The sequence below is a fragment of the Crocuta crocuta genome, unplaced genomic scaffold (assembly GCF_008692635.1).
Source record: "Crocuta crocuta isolate KB4526 unplaced genomic scaffold, BGI_CrCroc_1.0 scaffold31, whole genome shotgun sequence".
Lineage (NCBI taxonomy): Eukaryota > Metazoa > Chordata > Mammalia > Carnivora > Hyaenidae > Crocuta > Crocuta crocuta.
The window spans coordinates 10,734,393-10,756,007 of record NW_027528362.1 but is presented as its reverse complement, the minus strand read 5'-3'; the positions used below and the strand labels follow the sequence as shown (position 1 = coordinate 10,756,007).

General features: G+C 39.1%; 1 protein-coding gene and 1 pseudogene across 1 annotated transcript in view; both read left to right on the top strand.

Annotated features, from left to right (window-relative positions):
- The window catches only part of NALF1 (NALCN channel auxiliary factor 1), a 638,784-nt gene that overhangs the window by 81,127 nt on the left and 536,042 nt on the right, over window positions 1-21,615 (top strand).
- LOC144223238 (PIH1 domain-containing protein 2 pseudogene) lies at window positions 15,479-15,990 on the top strand (annotated as a pseudogene).

Here is a 21,615-nt window from a genome sequence, read left to right as displayed (position 1 = left end):
TAAGTGGCTGCTCTTCTCGAATTCATTAGGGGTAAATATTCTAGCTCAGTATCTGTAGCATAGTACACACTCAATTAATCGTTGATGAATAGAAGCATAACAGGCTGACTTAAGTAGTTAGTTGAATGATGAATGCTTAAAGGTACTTGAAGTTTATCATTTAAGGGAAAAAATGGTCTTTAGCAGGATTGAAAACATAAGCGACATTTTCAACCTAGTTGATCTTAGATTCATACCAAATAGTGATATTTATTGTTATTTTTCAGTGATAAAGAAGTCAAAACTTGTTTTTATTAAATGTAAGAGAAAATTTTTGTATGATAATATTTTGTTTTGTTTTGTTTTAGAGAATTTATGGGGGAAATGGAGACAGATGGTTAGAACAAGAACAAAATATCACGCCCCTGAGATTATTTTATAAAATTCTTATTTTCACCCCGTGGCAAAGTAGCGACAGGATTATTCTATTAATAGCTTCAAAGCATTGACATATAGTAGCTGCAAACAAAAATAGCAGTCTACATTCAACATTGTTTTTAACCTAGCTTATTCCATGAGTGTGATTTATAATCCTGACCAGTGATTTATCATATATATCAAGATAGGTTTGCATATTTTGGCACTGTTTTTGTTTTCACTCATGTTTCTGATAAGAAAATTGAAAATAATCCATCAAGGTAGAATATAATCAAGCTGGAATATGTCAAAGATCTGAATAAAGTATGTATCACAAGACTGTAATTTCGGTAGACACCGAGCCAATATACTGTTTACCTTCATTAAGAACTAGAACTTTCACTTTATCCTTTGAGGCAATTCTTACATTAAAAGTAAGAATGTGAATTATTCATCCTAAATTACTTGAGCTTAGCAAAGCACATTCTAGACATTCATTTAATGTTCATTAAATAAAGCAAATATAAGATGTAAGAAACCTGTTTTTAATGTAATAGGTAATAAAGATCTATCCTGAAATTTTCCATTCCATAAAATCCAAACATTAATTTTTAACTGGGAACAATCGCAAATGGTAGAGATTTTGCATATAATTTTTGAATACCACATTTTAAGAAGTGTGTTTCTTAGAACACTGCTTTCGGAGGGGTTAACAAATGTTCTCTTACCTAAGACCCAAGATCTCAGAGCTTTTATTATAATAGGATAATATGCAAGACCATGACCCAAGAAGAGATCTAATTACTGTATTTCCCATAGCCATTTCACCACAGAATTTCTCTCTTTTTTCAGTATGTTTTAGGAAAGGCTATTGTAAATGATACCGCACATTTCAGATTAATTTATCCTTTGCTGATATATTCCCTACTTTGTTAATAAAAGATTTTTTTCACATAGTATTTCATATAACTCCTCAAATGTCTCACTGAGGTATAATATATACATCTATCTATCTATCTATCTACATATAGATAGATAGGTGGATGAATATAGATATAGATATGATGGCTTCTAGTCAATTTGATAGCCATTAAATGTTATGCTGTGTTAATTATGATCATAATATATAGACTTAAAATCTATTTATATGTTCAGTTGCAATACATTTTAAAAATAAAAATTCAAATACTTATACTATATTAATAAAAAATTTATATTAAAATATACTCTTAAAGGAATATACAAATTTGTGATTTGGAAACATCCAAAAAGTAAAGTTAAAGGTTGCATTAGTTTTGTGTTTTGGTTAGATTTTTTGAGCTTTAATCACTAACATAATACAAATCTAAGCTGCAAGGTAAAATATTACATATCTTATAAGTAGATTTTCAAATGAAATGGTTTTATGCCCTTTGGGAAGAAAAATGCGTGCCCAGTGATTTTATTTAAGGTGTTAAATGCAAACTCCCTGCTTCCTCAGAAGGAAGAATATAAATGACTACAAGGACGCTAAAGGTCAAGGAAAATTTAGGCCAAACCCAAGAATGCAACAAAAGAATTGCCAGAAGCAAAGTAGACACAGTGAAAAGGAAATTCTTTACAAAGGGAAGAAAAAAATGACAGTTTAGGTCACTCAAGATTTAATTGACTACTCAAAGTCAGAGAGAACAAAGCCTTCTGATGACCTTTTGCAATGGTCCTACTGAGATTTCAACCCGGTCATTAAGATATCTTCCTAATTACACCAGACAACTCTCAGACAGGCTACTGGTAAATCCTGCACTTTTGAGAAAAATAGTGGGAAAACGGCTCGCAAGCAATTAGAAGGATCATTGGGTCTCTGGAGAGTCTGTATTATTTACCTATGAAACATGATACTTTGAGGTCTATTTTAGAAAGTAAAGCCCAGTTATGAATAATTATGAAAAATATCTGTCCCAAAGATGGAGAGCTCTTCTTGATTAGTGAACTCAAGTCACTATCCTGGATATCTGGAGAATTCACAATGCACCATGGCCAAGTAACTATTTGACCTCTACAACTTGAGGCATACAACAGCTGCATCATCTATACAGTTGACCTTGGTCCTCGTTGATACTTACAATGCCAGACTCCATGGGTCACGAAGCCTCACACAACACCCTCTGAAGTTTAGGTAGCTCTCAACAAGAGAATGCCTTAGATAACTCCGGTCACTGTTGGAGACTATTGTAATTCTAGGACAAACTAAAGTAGATTTGGAAGTTTAGATATTTGGGGGCTCTACACTAATGACATTTTCAAAGTAGGGACCATACCCCAGTGTAGGAGTGGGACTGAGCTGTGTCCATTTGCAGCCTTTGATCTACGGGGGACTGGCTGGTTTAGTTATGGTTAATGGAACAGTTCTCCATATATTTTAAATTTATTTTGAGAGAGAGAGAGAGAGACAGAGAGACAAAGAGAGACAGAGAGAGAATGAGCAGGGGAGGGGCAGAGAGAGGGAGACAGAGAATCCCAAGCAGGCTCTGCACCGTCATTGCAGAGACTGATGGCAGGGCTCAAACCCACGAACTGCGGGATTATGACCTGACCGGAAACCAAGAATCAGACGCTTAACCAACTGAACCATCCAGGTGCCCCTATGAACAATTTTTTAAGCATTCTGTTTCTAAACTCTAAAGAATTTGCTGCATCTACAATCAGTTACTCTTATTTCTCACTTCTACTGGTAGTGTGAATTTTAAGAATTGATGGTTCTACTTAAAAAAAAAAAGATTTGATTTCATCTTCTTCTACTTGTTTATTAGGTGTTAAAGATAGAGGAAAACTTATTCAAAGGATGGTTCAAATTGTCCAGTCCTAGTCTTCTTTTTTAATGTTTATTTATTTTGAGAGAGAGAATATGAGTTGGGCAGGGGCAGAGAGAAAGAGAGAGAGAGAGAATATCCCCATCAGGCTCTGCCGTGTCAGTGCAGAACCTGACATGAGCCATGAGATCATGACCTGAGTGGAAATCAAGAGTCAAACGCTTAACTGACTGAGCCACCCAGGCGTCCCTGTCCAATCCTATTCTTAAGTGTTTTCTGGAGATCTAAATTAGTAGCAAAAAATAAGTCGCAATGATCTTGTTCATATCCTAAGTTGTTTTAAAATTACTGTGTTAATATCGTTTGTTGTGCCTCTTCATGTTGGGGAAGTTTCATAGAATATCCCTAATCCTGCAAAGGACTTCATCTATAGATATGTAAGTTTATTTTCACTTTGCAGAAGAGAAGCCGAGAATCAGAGTGGTAAAGTAGCTTGCCACAAGTGTATAATATATAGCCTGCCAGAGCCATAATTTTAGAAATAAACAATTACCCATTTATTGAGTGCTTACTATAGGCCAGATACTGTTCAAAGCACTGTAGATGCAACATCTGATTTTATTCAGAAATGAATCTCAGAAGGTAGAGTGCTTGGACTTCATTTTCAGTTATGGAAACTGAGCCTGAAATAGGTGTGATGACTTGGTCAAGGACACAGGACTCAAGTGACAGAGCTGAGATCTGCGTGCAGGCCAGTCTTCCTCGCAGTGGCTCTTGCTCACTCTGTAGGTCCCGAGAAGTGCCTAGTAGTGATTGCTGGGAACTCTTGCTTTCTCCATGTTTCTTTCCTTTATAATGCCTCCCTACTCTTTAAATGGATCTCTTCTTACATAGAAACATGAAAAGAGAAAAATACTTTGTAATGATTTAACAGTGCCTTAAGGTATATTTTAGAGTAGAGTATGCTGGCATATATAAGTGGAGAAAATGTCTATTATAAATGACATTGTGAGGATATGTATATGTGTATATATATATATATATATATGTATATATACTCACTGTATGTATATATATACAGTTGGCCCTCAAACAACTGGGGGTAAGGGGTCCCAACCCTCCACATAGTTGAAAATCTACATATAACTTATGCTTCCCTATAAACTTAACCATTGACAGCCTACTGTTAACTGGTAGCCTTACTGGTAACATAAATAATTAACACATATTTTGTATGCTGTAGGTATTATATACTGTATTCTTATAATAAAATGTGGTAGAGAAAACCAAGTGCCATTGAGAAATATTAAGGAAGATAAATACATTTATAATCCTGTACTGTAAAAAATCTGCATGTAAGTGGACCCTGTGTTCTTCAGTGGTCAACTAGATGTACACATATATAGAGGCATTCATGTAACTCTTGCACTATTACTAGGGAGCATGTGAGACAGTTGATAACATTCTCCCTAGCTGTAAGGTACTAATGTGATTCTAGGTTACTTCTCAGAAAGAATGTTCTTGTCCCCTAATTGATATATGGATATGTGACCGTAGAATATTCTGATGTGGACGATGAAACTAAATCTTATAAAGCACAGCAGAGCATCTTAAGACACTAGAATGGCATTGGACAACCTCTCATTGCTACCTGAGCGCTAACCGGTGCTAGAAGCTGCCTCTGCTGCCCTGTCACGTTCAAATGTTGAGCAGGGAGAGGGAATCCTTGTCCTTGAAATCCTTCGTCTTGCCCTGGAGGAAAGTAACAGGAAGTGACACACCGTTGATGCATCTAGTCACAAAGCACAGTGTGACTTTAACTTAGGAGAAACTACTGTAGAAGGTCAGGTGGTGTGAATTTCCATGTTGTTAAGTTTTTCTCGGTTTCTGTGCCTATGGGACATTTATTTATTTATTTTTTCTGTGCAAGAGAAGCACAGGGGTGGTGGTGGCATTGGGGTGGGGGTGGGGGTAGAATACCTCTGTATCATTTTCTGCACCTGAATCTCTCTTTATAGTCTCCCCTTTCCTGTTGCATCTTCCCTCTGGCTCTCTTACACTCCCCCCCCCACATGCCCAATTTCTTTTTTTTAAATTTTAAGTGTTTATTTATTTTTGAGAGAGAGAGAGAGAGAGAAAGAGAGAGAGAGAATGAATGAATGAATGAATGAATGAGGGAGGGCCAGAGAGAGAGGAAAACACAGAATCCAAAGCAAGCTTCAGACTTTGAGCTGTCAGCACAGAACTCGACGCAGGGCTCAAACTCAGAAACGGTGAGATCATGACCTGAGCCAAAGTTGGCCACTTAACCGACTGAGCCCCCCAGGTACCCCTTTCCTCCCCAACCCCAATTTCTAATTCTTTCTGTTGTCAGTTGCCTGCTTCCCTTAGGCAGAGTACAAAATAAAATTATAAAAAGGAACTCTGAGTCACTTTTGGGCTCTTTCTGTGATATGACAATAAAGATGAATTTGCTTGTATTTCTGTAGCTTTTAGTTGATTCTTTTTATGGATCAGATGCTCCTTGAAACAAAGAATGGAGCAGAAGTCCAGATTCTGTGCCTCTCTGTGACTGTTTTGAACTGAATATGTGAAATCAATATATGACAATGATCAGTTTAGAAATTGGGTTGCATCAGTTTATTTTAATGGAATTTGTTTTGTGTTTTAAATGGAATCAGTGCTCTTTGAATGTTGCTTGAACATGAAGCATGTTCGTAATAAGAGGTTTTTCTTATGTTTTACATATGTGGATATAAGGCTTCTCATAGGCTGATCACAATTCTAAAATATTCCGCTTGACACTTAATCCATCTGTTTAAGTCTGTATTGATTATACATATCATTACCCCAGCCAATATGTGAGATGGTGAATTGATTGCAGATTTCAATAGGTATTTCTCCTGTCATTGTTAGTGCTAATAGGTCTACATTTCCATGTGTTTTGTAGTAAAATTCCACTTGAAGGAAAATGACTTTTTAGTGACCTACTCATACATTTTCTTTATGTCTGATTTCACTTGATTTAAAAAGATCAGGTTTGGGTGAGCACATCGTTCTTTACAACTTAGCCTTTTTCCAGCGGCATTTGGAATTGCTAAGCCATTGTTTGTGTTAGTTTGGTGTCTAATATAAAAGGTGTCTGTTTTATTTACTTGATTGCTAGGGATGATACAGCTTCATTTTATTACTACTGCCCTCAGTGAGGTTGACTAAGGTTCTCAGGTGGCCGTGAGCCACAGGCCCCTCCTGGAAGAAGGGGTGCAACTGCAGAAAAGCTCACTGTACTATTACATCCACTTTGTAACTCAACATGAAGGATAATCATCAACGGAACTACTGGTAGCCTCTGATGGAGCCATTATGGTTGATCTCTCTCTACCTTATGTTTTGTATTTTTATAGCGAACAAAAAAAAAAAGAGCTAAAATATAGCTATTTTTAAAAGGAGGCTAATGTGACCTAGATAAAGAGGAATTTAAAACAGCTAGTTGATGAGACCCTAAAGGATGTGATTTATTGTAGACATAATATATTCCTCAAATATTTATAAAGGTTTAATAATAGGTACTCTCTAAATATTTCATTCCCTTCAATGCCCCCCAAATCTAGGTAATATTTATTAGTTTAAATATTTATTAATTTAGTAGGCTTAAATAAATGCAGATGATATTTCAGGACTATTTTAGCAAGACCAGGTTTTATAAATGATGCAAGCAAGGTATCTATTTTCATTTATGATGACTATAAACAGTTAGGAATTCTATTTACTAAGTGATCTCATGAGAGACCATTTCATTTCATTTTTAAATCTGTCCTCATTTATAAATCTATTCTCATTTTCTAAATCTGTGCTTAAGTAGTGTAACCATGTATGTGTAGATATAGGCAGAAACATATACGTTTATATACGTACACATGTAGTCGGAACAAAATTGGTAAATATTATGTAAGTCGGCTTGTGAGCCTCTGGGCTAAGCTGTGATAACTAATCAAGACGATATGGGACTTGAGTAAGCCATCGCTAGTGTAACCATGTATGTGTAGATATAGGCAGAAACACATACATTTATATACATACACATATAGTCGGAACTAAATTGGTAAATATTATGTAAGTCGGCTTGTGAGCCTCTGGGCTAAGCTGTGATAACTAATCAAGACGATATGGGACTTGAGTAAGCCGTCGCTTACATAAGCAAGCCGTCGGGGTCCATCCGCATCAACCAGATACTCCCCTTGGAATTTTGTTGTTAGATAAACATTTTAGGGAGAGATTTAGAAACCCCGTTGGACCGTATTTATCCAGAACACATTCTGATGGTACCCAGCGCTTTGGAAATGGGTGTTCATGGCCTGTTGAACATTTGTGGTGCAGCGAAAGTCCATACATGGCGATTAACACAGCAAAGCTGCAAATTGAAGGCAGTTGTGGGATTTCACTATTCTTCTGCCAAACTGCTTGCACGTGTGGTGCTAGGATGTCTGGTGCGCCCACGCCAGCAGCACAGCTCCTTTCCATTCGGTGGTATGTCTCAGTCAGCGAAGTGGCAGATACATATCTGCTGGACGTCTCTTTCCGTGGCTGAGGAGCAACTCTTGGTTTAGAGAGCGCATGTTAAGGACACAGTGATTTGCACGGACTTGAAAAGCAGGGACTATGTGTCTTCCATGCACCGGGCACTCCCAGGTTGTGAGACAAATCGCTTCATAACCTTAGTGTTTCTTTTAGCCCAGTGGCTGGGAAGTGACAGATCAACCACAGCTGTTCGAAGGGTTTGACTCGATACCATGTAGTTGGCCTGAGCACAGAGAATATTTTGCTAGAAAAAGTGTAGACTCCCCTAAAATACGTCTCCATCTGTTCCGGGGGATTTTGCACTGTTCCCCCTGATTTTACGGATCTTGGTCGTCTGGTGAAAATATTTGTGAAAGCAGAAACTTCTTGGTATTAGCTGTTATGCTTTATACGTGTCTGACAGCACAAGATGGCCATTTTGACACAGTCACAATAATTTTTAGGTACTGGTTTTAAGAAGTCAAGTATGCTTGGCTTTCCTCTTCTTAATTTTTCTCACTTAGGTGAGACAGAGTCCCTTCACTAGAGTACTTCATCATATATTGATGTCAAGGTCTCTACCCGTCTCTATAAACATAGACGTAGGTATATAGATATAGATACAGACACAGATAATAGATATTTGCAGATGCTGTGTGGGTACATATACACAAACAATAAAGCTTGGCCTAATGATGTTGCAGTGTCTAGTCATCTGTTTCCTCTCCTAACATTGTCATAATATTTCCCCCCTGGCTGAAAGCAGTGGGGACAGAAAACAAAGAGGTCACCACAGTGGGGAAATCTCCTTGATGTTATGGTACCTCACCATATGTTGCCTGGCCAGCTCTCCCAGAGGTCATTGAACAGAAAGGCTCAAAGACCAAACCAAGGAGCTCGGATTGTCAAGACGATCACATCAATGTAAACGCGCAGTGAAAAGCAGGGGGAAGAAAACTGTAGGTAACACGCATGGAATGGGGTGCCAGTAGGGCGGGGCAGCTTGCCATCAAGCAAGGTAGCTCTTGGCCTTTGGTGAGAATCTTATAAAATTAGTGTATTGGGGCGCCTGGGTGGCTCAGTTGGTTGGGCGGCCGACTGCGGCTCAGGTCATGATCTCGGGATTTGTGGGTTTGAGCCCCATGTCGGGCTCTGTGCTGACAGCTCAGAGCCTGGAGGCTGCTTCAGATTCTATGTCTCCTTCTCTCTCTGCCATTCCTCTGCTCTGTCTCTCTGTCTCTTAAAAATAAACATTAAAAAAATAAGAAATAAATAAAAAAATAAAATTAGTGTATTCAGTGATAAAAAATGGTAGAACTTATACAAGTAGAATAATATATAACTACAATTACCCAAGTCAATGACAGAAATTATTATGTATTTCTAAGTTTTCTAGTAATACCTTTTGCTGCCTTTTTATTAATGATGTGTGTTTCAGACATGCAGAAGTAGGTCCAGAACATTAAGAAATATTTTGAAGGAAACTTAAAATGGAAACCATCTTGTCTACTATTTTTCTCCCTAGGGAACTGGGAAGGTCNATGTAAAACTTTAGTATAGATCCCAGATGTTCTGAAAGTACATAATTTGAGAACCAGCGATTTAGTCTGAAGAAAATAATAACAACTAAATAACTATGTTTAAGGCAATAAGTGGACATTATATGGAGGATAGTTTCTTGTGATACTTAATTTATTGGAGTCACTATTTTTATTTATTGGAGCCTAACCAGTGATAATTCTTGGATGAGGAGGAAGAGGGTTAAGAGCACTTTAACTGGTCTTCCTCATTTGTGTTGATATAGACTTTCTTACTTTTATCATTCTGCTGTAGTATGTTTAGGAGATTTTATAAAATATATAAAGTGGTTTCCAATGATGTTGGATGCCAGACAATGATTCATTCATTTATTTAGGTTAAAATTGGACAGCTTTTCATTTAAATAAATAGTTTTGAAACAGATGTGCTTATTGTTATTTTTTGCAGCATCCTCCAAGGCTAATATCTAGAGGTTAGGTACTCAGGCTCTTGTCTGTGCTGGTTGATTTTTTTCTCTAACTCCTCTCAAAATCTGCTGTACAGACACAGTCTTTCTAGTCCCCATTCAGCCTCCAGTTTCAGGACCTTTATTCTCTTTCTCCCCCCACCCATTGTATGGTTAACTGTGGACTCAACTTTCAGATATAGACTTACAAGATTCCCCTAGAATGAGAGGTGTACACCTACTGTGTGCTCCTCTCTGTACCTCTCACAACTGTCACAGAGTCAGCTTAAATTTATCTTTCTGATAAAATGTGAGCCCATCTAGAGTAAAACCAATAGCTGTATAAGTAAGAACGTCCAGTGCAGCCCATCATTTTATTCTTGGCACCACAGCACACACTAAATAAATCGTTGACTGAATAAATGGGTCAGTGCCCCAAATACCTAATTTGAATCCTACTTTGTCACCTACTGGTTGTGTGCCCTTGGACACATAAAGATAATGATGATGATATTTATAATATTAATGACAACAGTAATGACAATAGTAGCAAGCCACCATCACTGTCACATACAGAGCACTTATGATGTACTAGGTCCTCTTTAAACTTTTTCGTGTATTAATTCATTTAATCTTCATAATAAACCAATTCATGAGGTACTATGATTGTGCCCGTTGCCAGACAAGTAGGGAGAACAGGAGTGTTAAATGCGTGGGTCAAGGTCATGTAGCTCAGAAGCAGAGAACTGCCCTTGGAATCAAACACTTCAAATCTGAAATCATGTTCAGAATTATTGTGGCTTTATGTGTTGGGCTTCCATTGCTTTCTTTTTTTTTTTTTTTAATTTTTTAATGTTTTATTTATTTCTGAGAGGGAGAGAGAGACAGCGTGAGCGGGGGAGGGACAGAGAGAGAGGGAGACACAGAATCTGAAACAGGCTCCAGGCTCTGAGTTAGCTGTCAGCCCAGAGCCTGACACGGGGCTCGAACCCACAAACCGTGAGATCATGACCTGAGCCAAAGTCGGATGCTTAACCTACTGAGCCACCCAGGTGCCTCTCCATTGCTTTCTTTATAATAAGGGTTGTTGTAACAATTTCCAGTACGGGTGGTCAGCATTACAATATCTAATGTATGCAAGCTGCTTAGCACAGTGCCTGATTTGTAATGAAAGTTTAATAAGTAACAGGATTTGCTGTCATAATATACGTCCAGTGCCTCGCTGAGGGCTTATAAGGTTGTAGGCTTGAGGTAAATGTTAGTTCCTTTCTTCTTTCTTTCCCCTTAATTAGAGAACGTCAGAGGCAACTACTTGTGCAAAGGAATTAGGTCCAGAGCATATTGAATTGGCCACCTAGGAAAGGAATAATACCTGGTACAAGCTATAAAAGAAGAGAATAGATTTCGGGAAACAGCTCCTGTAACCGAGTACTAATACTTGGCTGGGATTGTGATAAAAGCGTCTGGCGTTTGAATAATATTTCTAACTCTGAAAGCATGTTCACTTCTCTCTTGTCATTTTATATTTTATGGCTGACCTTGGGAGAGAAGATATAATATCACAATTCCCATTTTACAAAGGATCCTTGGTGACTTGCTGAAGACAGGAGTGGATAGGGTACAAAGAAGAACTAGAAGTTGTATCGCTAGACTGTCGTTATGTAAAAATGTAATTAATCATCAAACCAGGACGTTTCTGAGGATGGTAGAGGAAACTGAACAATTATGTGAGTATGGCAGACGCCAGGGCCCGTGAGGAGGTAGGTGCGCGTTTCTGCCGCCCATATTCTTACTTATCTTGCTTGCCTTTCCTCTTGCCCAGCATGCATCACACTGACTCAAAATATTCTTCTTCCTTGAACTCCAGAGGGTGGGTCCTTTTCTCAGGGTGCCCGAAGTTCCACTTGCTCTGCACACAACATTCCACATTATGGAAATCACACATTTCTCTTTGAAAAGAATGAGAAATTTACCTTGATGCAGCACGTGTGTGTGTGTGTGTGTGTGTGTGTGTGTGTGTATTTGAGATGAAGGCTGAAAGGCTAGCATACTTGACATGACTTGCTTCTACAACTGAATTTTCATTTTGCTCTACTGAATCTCCTTTTATCAGCAATATTTAACCATATATTAGTTTCCTTATACTGCTGTAACAAGGAGCCATAAATTAGATGGGGCAGAAGAACAGAAATGTATTGTCTTATAGTTCTGAAAGCTGGAAGTCCAAAGGCAAGTTGTTTGCAGGATTGATACTTACACAGGCTTTTGAGGGAGAATCTGGTCAATCTCTGTCCAAGCTTCTGGTCATCCCCACGTTTACCTTGCCTTATAGATAAGGTACATCACTCCAGTCTTCAGCTGGTATCTCCTGTATGTCTCTGTCTTTACAATGATCATCTACAGTCACATTGGATAAGGGACCTACCCTACTCTGATATGACCTCATCTTGATATTATGTTTGCAAGGACCCTATTTCCAAATCTCATCACATTCTAAAGTACTAGGGGTTAGAAATACAACACGTTTTCTTTTTGGTAGGGGGAACAATTCACCCCTTGACAAATAGTGAGAATAACCAAACCCAATCGTATATGGAAGAATTTGCCAATGCCATACGGTCTGCATTGATCTCCTTTTCGCGATGGTCTTTGCTTTAGGAAAGCAAGAAAATATAAGAACTAATTGCATCTGCCAAAGATATAACCTCATAGTGACCCCCGCTTTTCATTAACTGGAGGATGGTGATGGGATTCAATTTTATAGACAGGAATTATAAACAGTTACTACAAAATTAACGTTTTACTTAAATTATTTTCTTCCCCTGCTGTGTTTAAAAGATATGAAAATTATTTTCCTTTTTAAGTCAACAGAATTATATTGACATGTTTTTGTCTTATTGACATGTTTATGTCAAATATATTTCATATTTCTATCTTAGTCATAAATCGTTGCTGATTGGAATGGGAAATAATTTGGTATTTTAGTAGAATTATAGGTTATTACTAGACAATTCACACTCTAGAATGTTGAAGATGACCCAGGAGTTATTGCTGTAACTTGCTCTGACTTTACATAAACCAAAGAGACTAGTGGTTTCTGGATGGCTTCCACGGTCCCCTCAGGACACAGCTGGAGGAGAGAGGCAGTAGGGTTCAGTGAAAGAAACTCTGCTAAGAGCGGCAGAGTCCCTGGGGAGAGATCAGCAATTCCCAGCAATGAAGTCTGAAAGAGAGGGGCAAAAATAGCCATTGAAGGTAGCTAATTGAGGCTCCAAGCAGAGAGGATGGATGGATGGAGGTGCTGAGCGGGTAGGACAGAGGAAACAAGATAGAGTGTTGGCTGATGGCTTCTGTCTGGGACGCGGTCTCCTGCGCTAATTGGAATACGGGTCTGAATTCATGAGAGCCAGGTCCGTGTGCAGGACATGAGAAGCACACATGTACCCATTTCCTCTACCCATTTCTACCAAAATAAAGGAGTCTTCTTAAGACACTGTGGCAGATAATTGTCCTGACCTTGCAGTTTGCTATTCTTTCTTAATCCATTAACTCCTTAGCATAAGACAGAGTCTGTTGCAAAACACACAAGCGTCTTTCTTTAAAAAACTTTTTTTTTAATGTTTATTTTTGAGAGAGACAGAGCACTAGTTGGGGAGGAGCAGAGAGAGAGGGAGACACAGAATCTGAAGCAGGCTTCAGGCTCTGAGCCCAACTCGGGGTTCAAACCCTTGAACCGTGAGATCATGACCCGAGCCGAAGTCAGACACTTAACCTACTGAGCCCCCTAGGTATCCCCGACAAGCATCTTTCATACCACTGCTCTGAGACCTCCATGCTTCCCCACCAGGCAACTGACATTGTTCCTCTCGGTCATGCTCACTCTTTCTCAGACTAGAGAGTGTGTATGTACCCAGAAACATACACTGACGCAAATGTTTCAAAATTATTGAAAGAGATACTTCGGGAATCATGATATGTGCAGCTGTTTATATCTACAAGAATGCCTTCCTATCATTAGACAAAATTCCAAATTTTTTAGTACGAGGGCCTGCCTCTTTACATATCTTGTTCCTTGCTGTTCAGATAGATTTTCAGTAGTATCTGTTGAAGGAAGAAAAAGCACATTGTTAAGCAGAACGTGGAAGCGGCCCATAATGTTGCTCTCCCCCTCCTCCGAATTGCTGCTTCTCCCAGATGAAGCCTCCATTCCAGTGATGTCCATTCTCCCCACAAACCTCTTACCCTTTCTTCCACTGAGAACACCTCCTTGGAATGTCTTCCTTCCCTACTGCTAATTCAGGCATACTCTTACATTATCGCCTGGACCATGCTGCTCTCGCACCTTCCTGCATGTATCTGTAAAGGCCACACACGACCACATACTGCCTCGCCATGGCCTTGCTCCTGGTTTAAAGGCACGGACCACATCTGGAATCATCTCAGAACTTGTGTAGTGTGAGGTTTTTGTGTTCACATGTCTTGTTTTTAGTTAAAATTTTTTTAATGTTTTATTTATTTTTGAGAGAGAGAGAGAGGGAGAGAGAGTATGAGCAGGGGAGGAGCAGAGAGAGAGGGAGACTCAGAAACCAAAGCAGGCTCCAGGCTCTGAGCCATCAGCACAGAGCCTGAGGCAGGGCTCGAACTCGTGAACCGTGAGATCATGACTTGAGCTGAAGTCGGAAGCTTAACTGACTGAGCCACTCAGGCGCCCCCTAACATAATCTTTAGTCCAGTGTCACATCTGGCTGTCATGTTTTCCTTTACAAAACTTTGAGTGAACTTCTGTAATGATGGACGACTGGAAGTTAAGACACACGTGCCAGTTTGTAGCCTTTATTGGCAACTTAGTATGTGAAACTTATGATAACACAACAGAGACTTCATGAGACTAATTGTGAAGATTTGTGTGACCACTATACCTAATGTCATTACAACAAAATCTGATCCTGAAACCTCTGATTGTAACCAAATAATTAATTTTGCAATGTGCTCAGGCATCCGCCCTTGTTTACTGCATGAAAAGACAAGTGTGGATCTGCTATTGAGGTTAATTGTTGCTTTCACGGCTCACTCACCCGCTTCCCTTGCGCCTTGTAGTATTTATTGTCTCAGACCTAGGACATTCTTGTGAAAATTGATATCCATGGTTTATGGGCCACAAGGAATCATTTAAACGGTGACGGATCCCTGGAGGTGTTCAATATAGTTATGCACGCATGTTTTAAGATGACAGTTGTGAGGTTACAAAAGCTGGTAGACTTTCCTGGGCTAACATTTATTTTATGTTAAAATATGGCATCTCCATCATGATTTACATCCTTTTTTTTAAAAAAAAACTTTATTTATTTTGAGAGAGGGCAAGGGAAAGGCAGAGATAGACAGGGAGAGAGAATCCCAAGCAGGCCCCATGCTGTCAACGTGGAGCCTGATGCAGGACTTTAACCCATGAACCCTGAGATCATGGCCTGAGTTGAAACTAAGAGTCCAAAGCTCAGCATACTGAACCACCCAGGTGCCCCCTATCTACTTCTGTTGTATATGCACTTTTGTATGTATGCTTTATATACGTTGACGTTAAACACATTTAGTATTTGGTTATGATGATTCAGGTGTGAGTCCACAGTCTGCCTCTGTGCCCCTCAAAGTGCAGTCCATGGACCTGCACTGTTGCATCATGGGGGAAGCATGCTAAAAATGCAGAACTCAGGGCAAGAGACCAAGAAGAGTCTTGAAAGGCCTATTTATCTGAATCATGGCATCATCCTGTAAGGGTCTGCTCTCTCAGGTCACTCAGCTCTGGAATCTCCAGGATGTTCTGGCTGAAAGCAGCCCCAGAGCTGTGAGCAGTTCATTCAGCAGCAGCTGGAAGAGGAGAAACACCTCTGGGCAGCCCCGGAACCACAGCTCTGTCTACAAACCAGGGTCCCGAAAATGAAAGAGGAGAATACTTTTTATCCACCTTTGTCAAAGTTGGAAAGGACCCCAGCTCCACAGTCGTCCGCTCACCTGGCACCTCTAAGTGCTGGCCGGCCAGCAGGTGTGGCTCATATGTCACATGTTCATACAGTCGTTGATGTTGCCTACAACTCTGGTGTCCTCCAGGCAGCAGAAGGACACCATGTGGAAAAAGATTAATTTATATGGATGACCATGAAATGCATTGAGGACGAATTCCAGTGTACTCTCTCACACTCTCACAACATTCCTAACTTTAGAATCGAAGGAAGCATTCAAAGCATGAAGCAAAATCAGAATCCAGACTGAGATTTCCAGTACAGAGATCCTGAAAATTGAAATAGAAGTTATATTACTTGGTAGTAGTTCAGTGTGTCTTTGTGACCTTAGTGTTACTGAGGCTGATTTATCGATTGAGATCTCTGAGAAGTACAGATTGCATTGAATACTCCAGAATACGCATACTGAAATGACCACCGCAGAATTAATCAAATAGAAAACTACATTAGTCATCACAATGCCATTGGTGTAAGTCAAGAGCATCATCTGCTTTGGGCTTTTCATGTGATGCTTTCCTGCTGCCTGTCTTGTGAATTACCTGACCTTCATTATGGGTAATGAGGTAGTGGTTTATCTTTAGCACTGGTTTCTTATTTTCTAAGGGTTCTTTTTCAACAAATCATGTTTGTTGAAAACAAATCATCAACTGTCTTTTTTTTTTTTTTTTAAACTCACTCTTTCTCCTCCTCAAACTTGGCCTGAAGTAGAAACTATGGAAAACAGTATTGCCTTCCTTTGAAGGTATTTCTAATGCCCTTAAAGTAACAAATATCATTTGGGAATTCTGTTTGCTTCCAGGTAACATGTAAGAATCCTTGGTTTGCCTGTCGGAAAATTTTGAAAAGCAGAATTCAGGTGCTGCCCTGAACTGCTAGGTCAAAGTTAGAATTCATAAGAAGCTCTATCTCAAAGTTTCCTATGCACATTAAAGTTTGAGCACTGTTCTCCATCTCGACGAAATGTCCTCTTTGTAGATGTGAATTAGCATTTGGTTTTGAAATATTGCCATTGTCTCTGGGAATTTAAGCCCCTAGAGAAATAACTTAATATTTTTCACACACAAAAAAATCTTCTAGCTTCTACTTGGCAGATGGAGATTTTACTCTGGGGTCACACAGGTGAAATATTATAAAGATTAGATGCAGTGTCTTTAGGCGCCTGGAAAACAAGATTTCATGAGAGACTCTGTGTCTAATAGGCCTCAATATCGTTGAAAGTAGGTTTACTTTTCCTCAGTAGTGACCCTTCATTCCTTTTCACATGTCTTTATCATGTAGAATTCTATAAAGTTGTCATAGAATCTTGTATAAATATAAATTTTGGCCAAATGAATTAGCTGGGTCTGATTTTTCTTGCTTGTTATTTAACAAGGCTCCAGGTTGTCCAGCACAGTATTTTATATGCTGACAAATGAGACCAGTTGTAACTTCAGGTTAGTCCTAAGTCTATGGTAGACTGTAACTCCCCCTCTATGTGTACATATGTACACATATGTGTGCACAAATATACATATGTGTGTAAATACACGTGCACTCAAGCATATTTGGAATGAATTTTGAGTAGCTAATAGTTTTGTCTATCAACCTATTAGACAACCTGTATTTGTCTATCAACCAGTTCATTATAGGAGCTGTGGCAGTTACAGAGATAAGTACAGCATAGCTCCTGCTTTCTGGGCATTTATAATCTAGTATGCAAAATAAGGTGAACAGAAATCACTTTGGAATGAACTACAACCAAAGAGCACCTGATTACTTTTGGATGGGGTAATCAGAAAGACATTCTTGGATAAACTGGTATTTAATTGAACCTTGAAAGACAGAGGCACTCCACCAGGTAGAAAAAAAGCAAGAGCGTTTCAAGTGGAAGCAACAGTGCGAACAAAGACAAGAAAAAACCAAAAACGATGAACCATGGAGTAAAAATGGCAAAATCCCAGAAAAATAAAATGATGTTGAAAAAAATACCAAAAATTGAAGACCAGTTATTCTACCTGCCACTCCTCCACAATACGTAGGTATATGAAGACATTATTCTTGTTAACCCTGGTAGATGGAAATAGTCCAGCGAGTTTAGAAGAAAGATGTGCAGACATTCCTCACTGTGGTTAACTACACACTCACGTGGTCTCAGAAGAAAAACATCATTGAGAGACATCCCCTCTACTCTCATACAAAGGACAGAAATCTTTTCTGACTCGTTTATGATTTCCATGCTGGTTTCACTTGAATTCATTTAATGGTAGGTTTTTTTCACCAAAATTTTCAAGACAGCTTCTGGGGCTAGTTCCCAGAATTTTCAATCTAATGGGCCAGTAAATTCAAAGCTGATCAAAAGTTTACCAAATGATTGCATTAAAAATCACCACTGAAGTGCCTGGCTGGCTCATTTGGTTAAGTGTCCCATTTAGGATCAGGTCATGATCTTACAGTTTGTGAATTCTAGTCCTGCATTGGGCTCTGCGCTGACAGTCCAGAGCCTGCTTGGGACTCTGTTTCTCCTCTTTCTCTGCCCCTTCTGCACTCTCTCTTTCTCAAAATAAATGAACATACTTAAAAAAAAGAATCACTCTTGCATACCTAATTTCACTTTTATTGTGTGAATAAAAATATAAATTTCACTTAAAAAGTAGGAAGAAAACGATCTCAGAATGAAACAGCCCATATTTGACAAGAACTTAATTTTATCATATGTAGAAAAACTATGCACAGTACAGTTCCTATTTTTCTCACACTGTTCCACGGATTTGAGAAAATTTCTTCGTGGTCAGTAGACCAACATTAAGAAAAATTTTTTTAATGTTTATTTATTCTTGAAAGAAAGAGAGAGACAGAGCATGGGGGGGCGGGGAGTAAAGAGAGAGGGAGACACAGAATCCGAAGCAGCTCCAGGCTCTGAGCTGTCAGCACAGAGCCCGACGCGGGGCTTGAACCCACGACCCGTGAGATCGTGACCTGAGTCAAAGTCGGACGCTCAACCTACTGAGCCGCCCAGGCGCCCCAGCAGACCACTGTTTTGAAAGCACTCTTCTATGGCCTCTATTTTGTAAATATGTCTTGTTAAAACATCCTATCAGTACTGAACATGGTGCTCCTCAACATAGCCTTCTCGTATTTGGACGTGCCCCTGGGCCGTACCGCCATATGCTGCAGGACTGCTTTTCCTTGACCCCTCCGATCTGCCTGCTCACCTTGCATTCAGACTCCCAGAGCTGCTGCTCCTCATGTTTATTGGTGCAGTTAAGTTTTTGAATCTAAGGCCACACTTTGTGTTTATTTTTATTCAGCTGTAGTTTGGCCCCAGTGTTGCATTTGTTGAGAACTTTAAAAATAATGATGATGAATCTCTGTAAAGTTTATTTACGACATCTTCAGGCTGTCAAAAGAATTTGAGCAGAAAATTTATATAAAACTCCTCATAGAACGTATTGCTTGTATCAATGGTGTGTCATTTTTTCATTTGCTTTGACACAGATGAAAATTGATACAGTTTTATGTCCTTTGAAAAATTCTGCTAGTTTGAAGTTTTGGCAAACACAGCATTGTATTTCTCTATCATGTGCTCGACATTTTTTTATGAGGAAGTTTTAAAAAATACAAATTCTATATATTTAAGGTGTACAATGTGATGATTTGATATAAATATAGGTACTGACATGATAATTATCATCAAACTAACATCTCCTCACAGTTCACATACTTTGGTATGTGATGAGTGTATAGTATTATTATTTTTTAAATGTTTTGGGATAAAATTTTTTAAGTTTATTATTTATTTTGAGAGAGCGAGAGCGAGAGCACAAGCAGGGGTGAGGCAGAGAGAGAGAGAGAGAAAGACAGAGAGCATCACAAGCAGGTCCATGCTGTCAGCCCAATGCACGGCTCTACCCCACGAACTGTGAGATCATGACCTGAACTGAAATCAAAAGTCAGACACTTAATAACTGAACCACCCAGGCACCCCCAGTGTTATTAAGTGTAGTTATCATGTCCATACTTTAAATTGTTTTTGAATATTTATTTTTGAAGGAGAGAGAGAGGGACAGAGCATGAGCAGGAGAGGGGCAGAGTGAAAGGGAGACACAGAATTCAAAGTGGGTTCCAGGCTCTGAGCTGTCAGCATAGAGCCCGACGTGGGGCGGGGGTGGGGGGATCAAACTCACAAACTGTGAGATCATGACCTGAGCCGAAGTCGGACGCTCAACTGACTGAGCCACCCAGCTGCCCTGTGTCTGTAGTTTAGATATCTAGGTTTATTTATCGTACACAAATGCAAATTTACACCCTTTGACCAACATCGTCCCATTTCTTCCCAAGCCTTAGCCCTTTGTAACCACTATTATACTCTCTGCTTCTATGAGTTTGACTTTTTAAAAAACTTCCACGTATAAGTGAGATCATACAGTATTTGTCTTTCTCTGACTTACTTCACTTAGCACAATGTCTTCCAGGTTCATCCATGTTTCACAAATGGCAAGATTTACTGTCTTCTCAGGGATGAGTGATATTCCACTGTGTGTATGTGTGTGTGTGTGTGTGTGTGTGTGTGTGTGTGTGTGTTCTTTATCCATTCATCTATCGATGGACATTTAGGTTGTTTCCACATCCTGGTTATTATGAATAATGCCGTGGTGACCAGAACATGGTATTACATATCTTCCTTTGAGATACTGATTTTGTTTACTTCATATATATACCCTGCAATGGAGATTCTGGATCACGTGGTAGTTCCTTCTTTTTTTTTTTTAAACTTTTTGACGAATCTCCATATTCTTTCCTTAATTGCTGTTCCAGTTTACATTCCTACCAGGAGTGCACCAGGGCTCCCTTTTCCTCACATCCTCTTCAACATTGGTTATCTTTTTGTCTTTTTCATAGTAGTTATCTTAACTGGTAGGAGGTGATATATCTCATTGCAGCTTTGCTTTGCGTTTCCGTGATACTCATTGATGTTGAGCCCCTTTTCATGTATCTGGTGGCCATTTGTGTGTCTTCTTTTGAGAAATGTCTATTCAGATCTGTTGCCCATTTTTAAATCAGGGTTATTTGTTTTTTCACTTTGAGTTTTTTGATCTCCTTATATATTTGGGAGCTTATACCCTTATCAGATATGTGGTTTGCACGTATTGTATCCCATTGTATCCCATTCTCTACATGCCTCTCCAGTCTGTTGCTGCTTTTGCTGTGCAGAAGGTTTTTAGTTTGCTGCAATAACATTTGTCTGTTTTTGTTTTGTTCACTGTACTTTTAGGATCACATCCAAAAAGTCATCGCCCAGACCAGTGGCAAGCAGCTTTTCCTCTATGTTCTCTTCTAAGAGTTTTATGGTTTCAGATCTTACTTTTAAGACTTTAATCCATGGTGAGTTGATTTCAGTGAGAGAAGGGTCCAGTTTCATTCCTCTGCATGTGGGAAACTGTTTTTCTCTGACCTCTTAGTGAAGGGACTGTCCCTTCCCTATTGTGTGTTCTTGGAATTTGGTGAAGCTCAGCTGAGCGTAAATGCCTCAATTTTTCATGTTTTGGCAAATATAGCTTTGTATTTCTTCATCATCTGTTCAGGATTTTCAAGAAATCTCCATGGTTTTTTTGTCATGACCAAACATGTTTAAGTGAAAATGATAACAAGAAAGATTTATTATTTTGCTGCCAAGAGTTTCAACCATAGATTTGAGGTCAGGAAGAATCAAGGACTAAAGTTCGTTGGAAACCTGCAGGCGAAAGTGAGTTACAAATTGGAAAAAAATGACTTTCAACCTTAGAAAAATAAGAAGACGTGCAGAAGTTAGATGTGTGTCAAAATTCTAGGAAAGGTCTTAGGTCAGAGGACAAACCCCCAAAGGGCAGATGGCCCAAGGGAGACTCTGGCCTAGAAG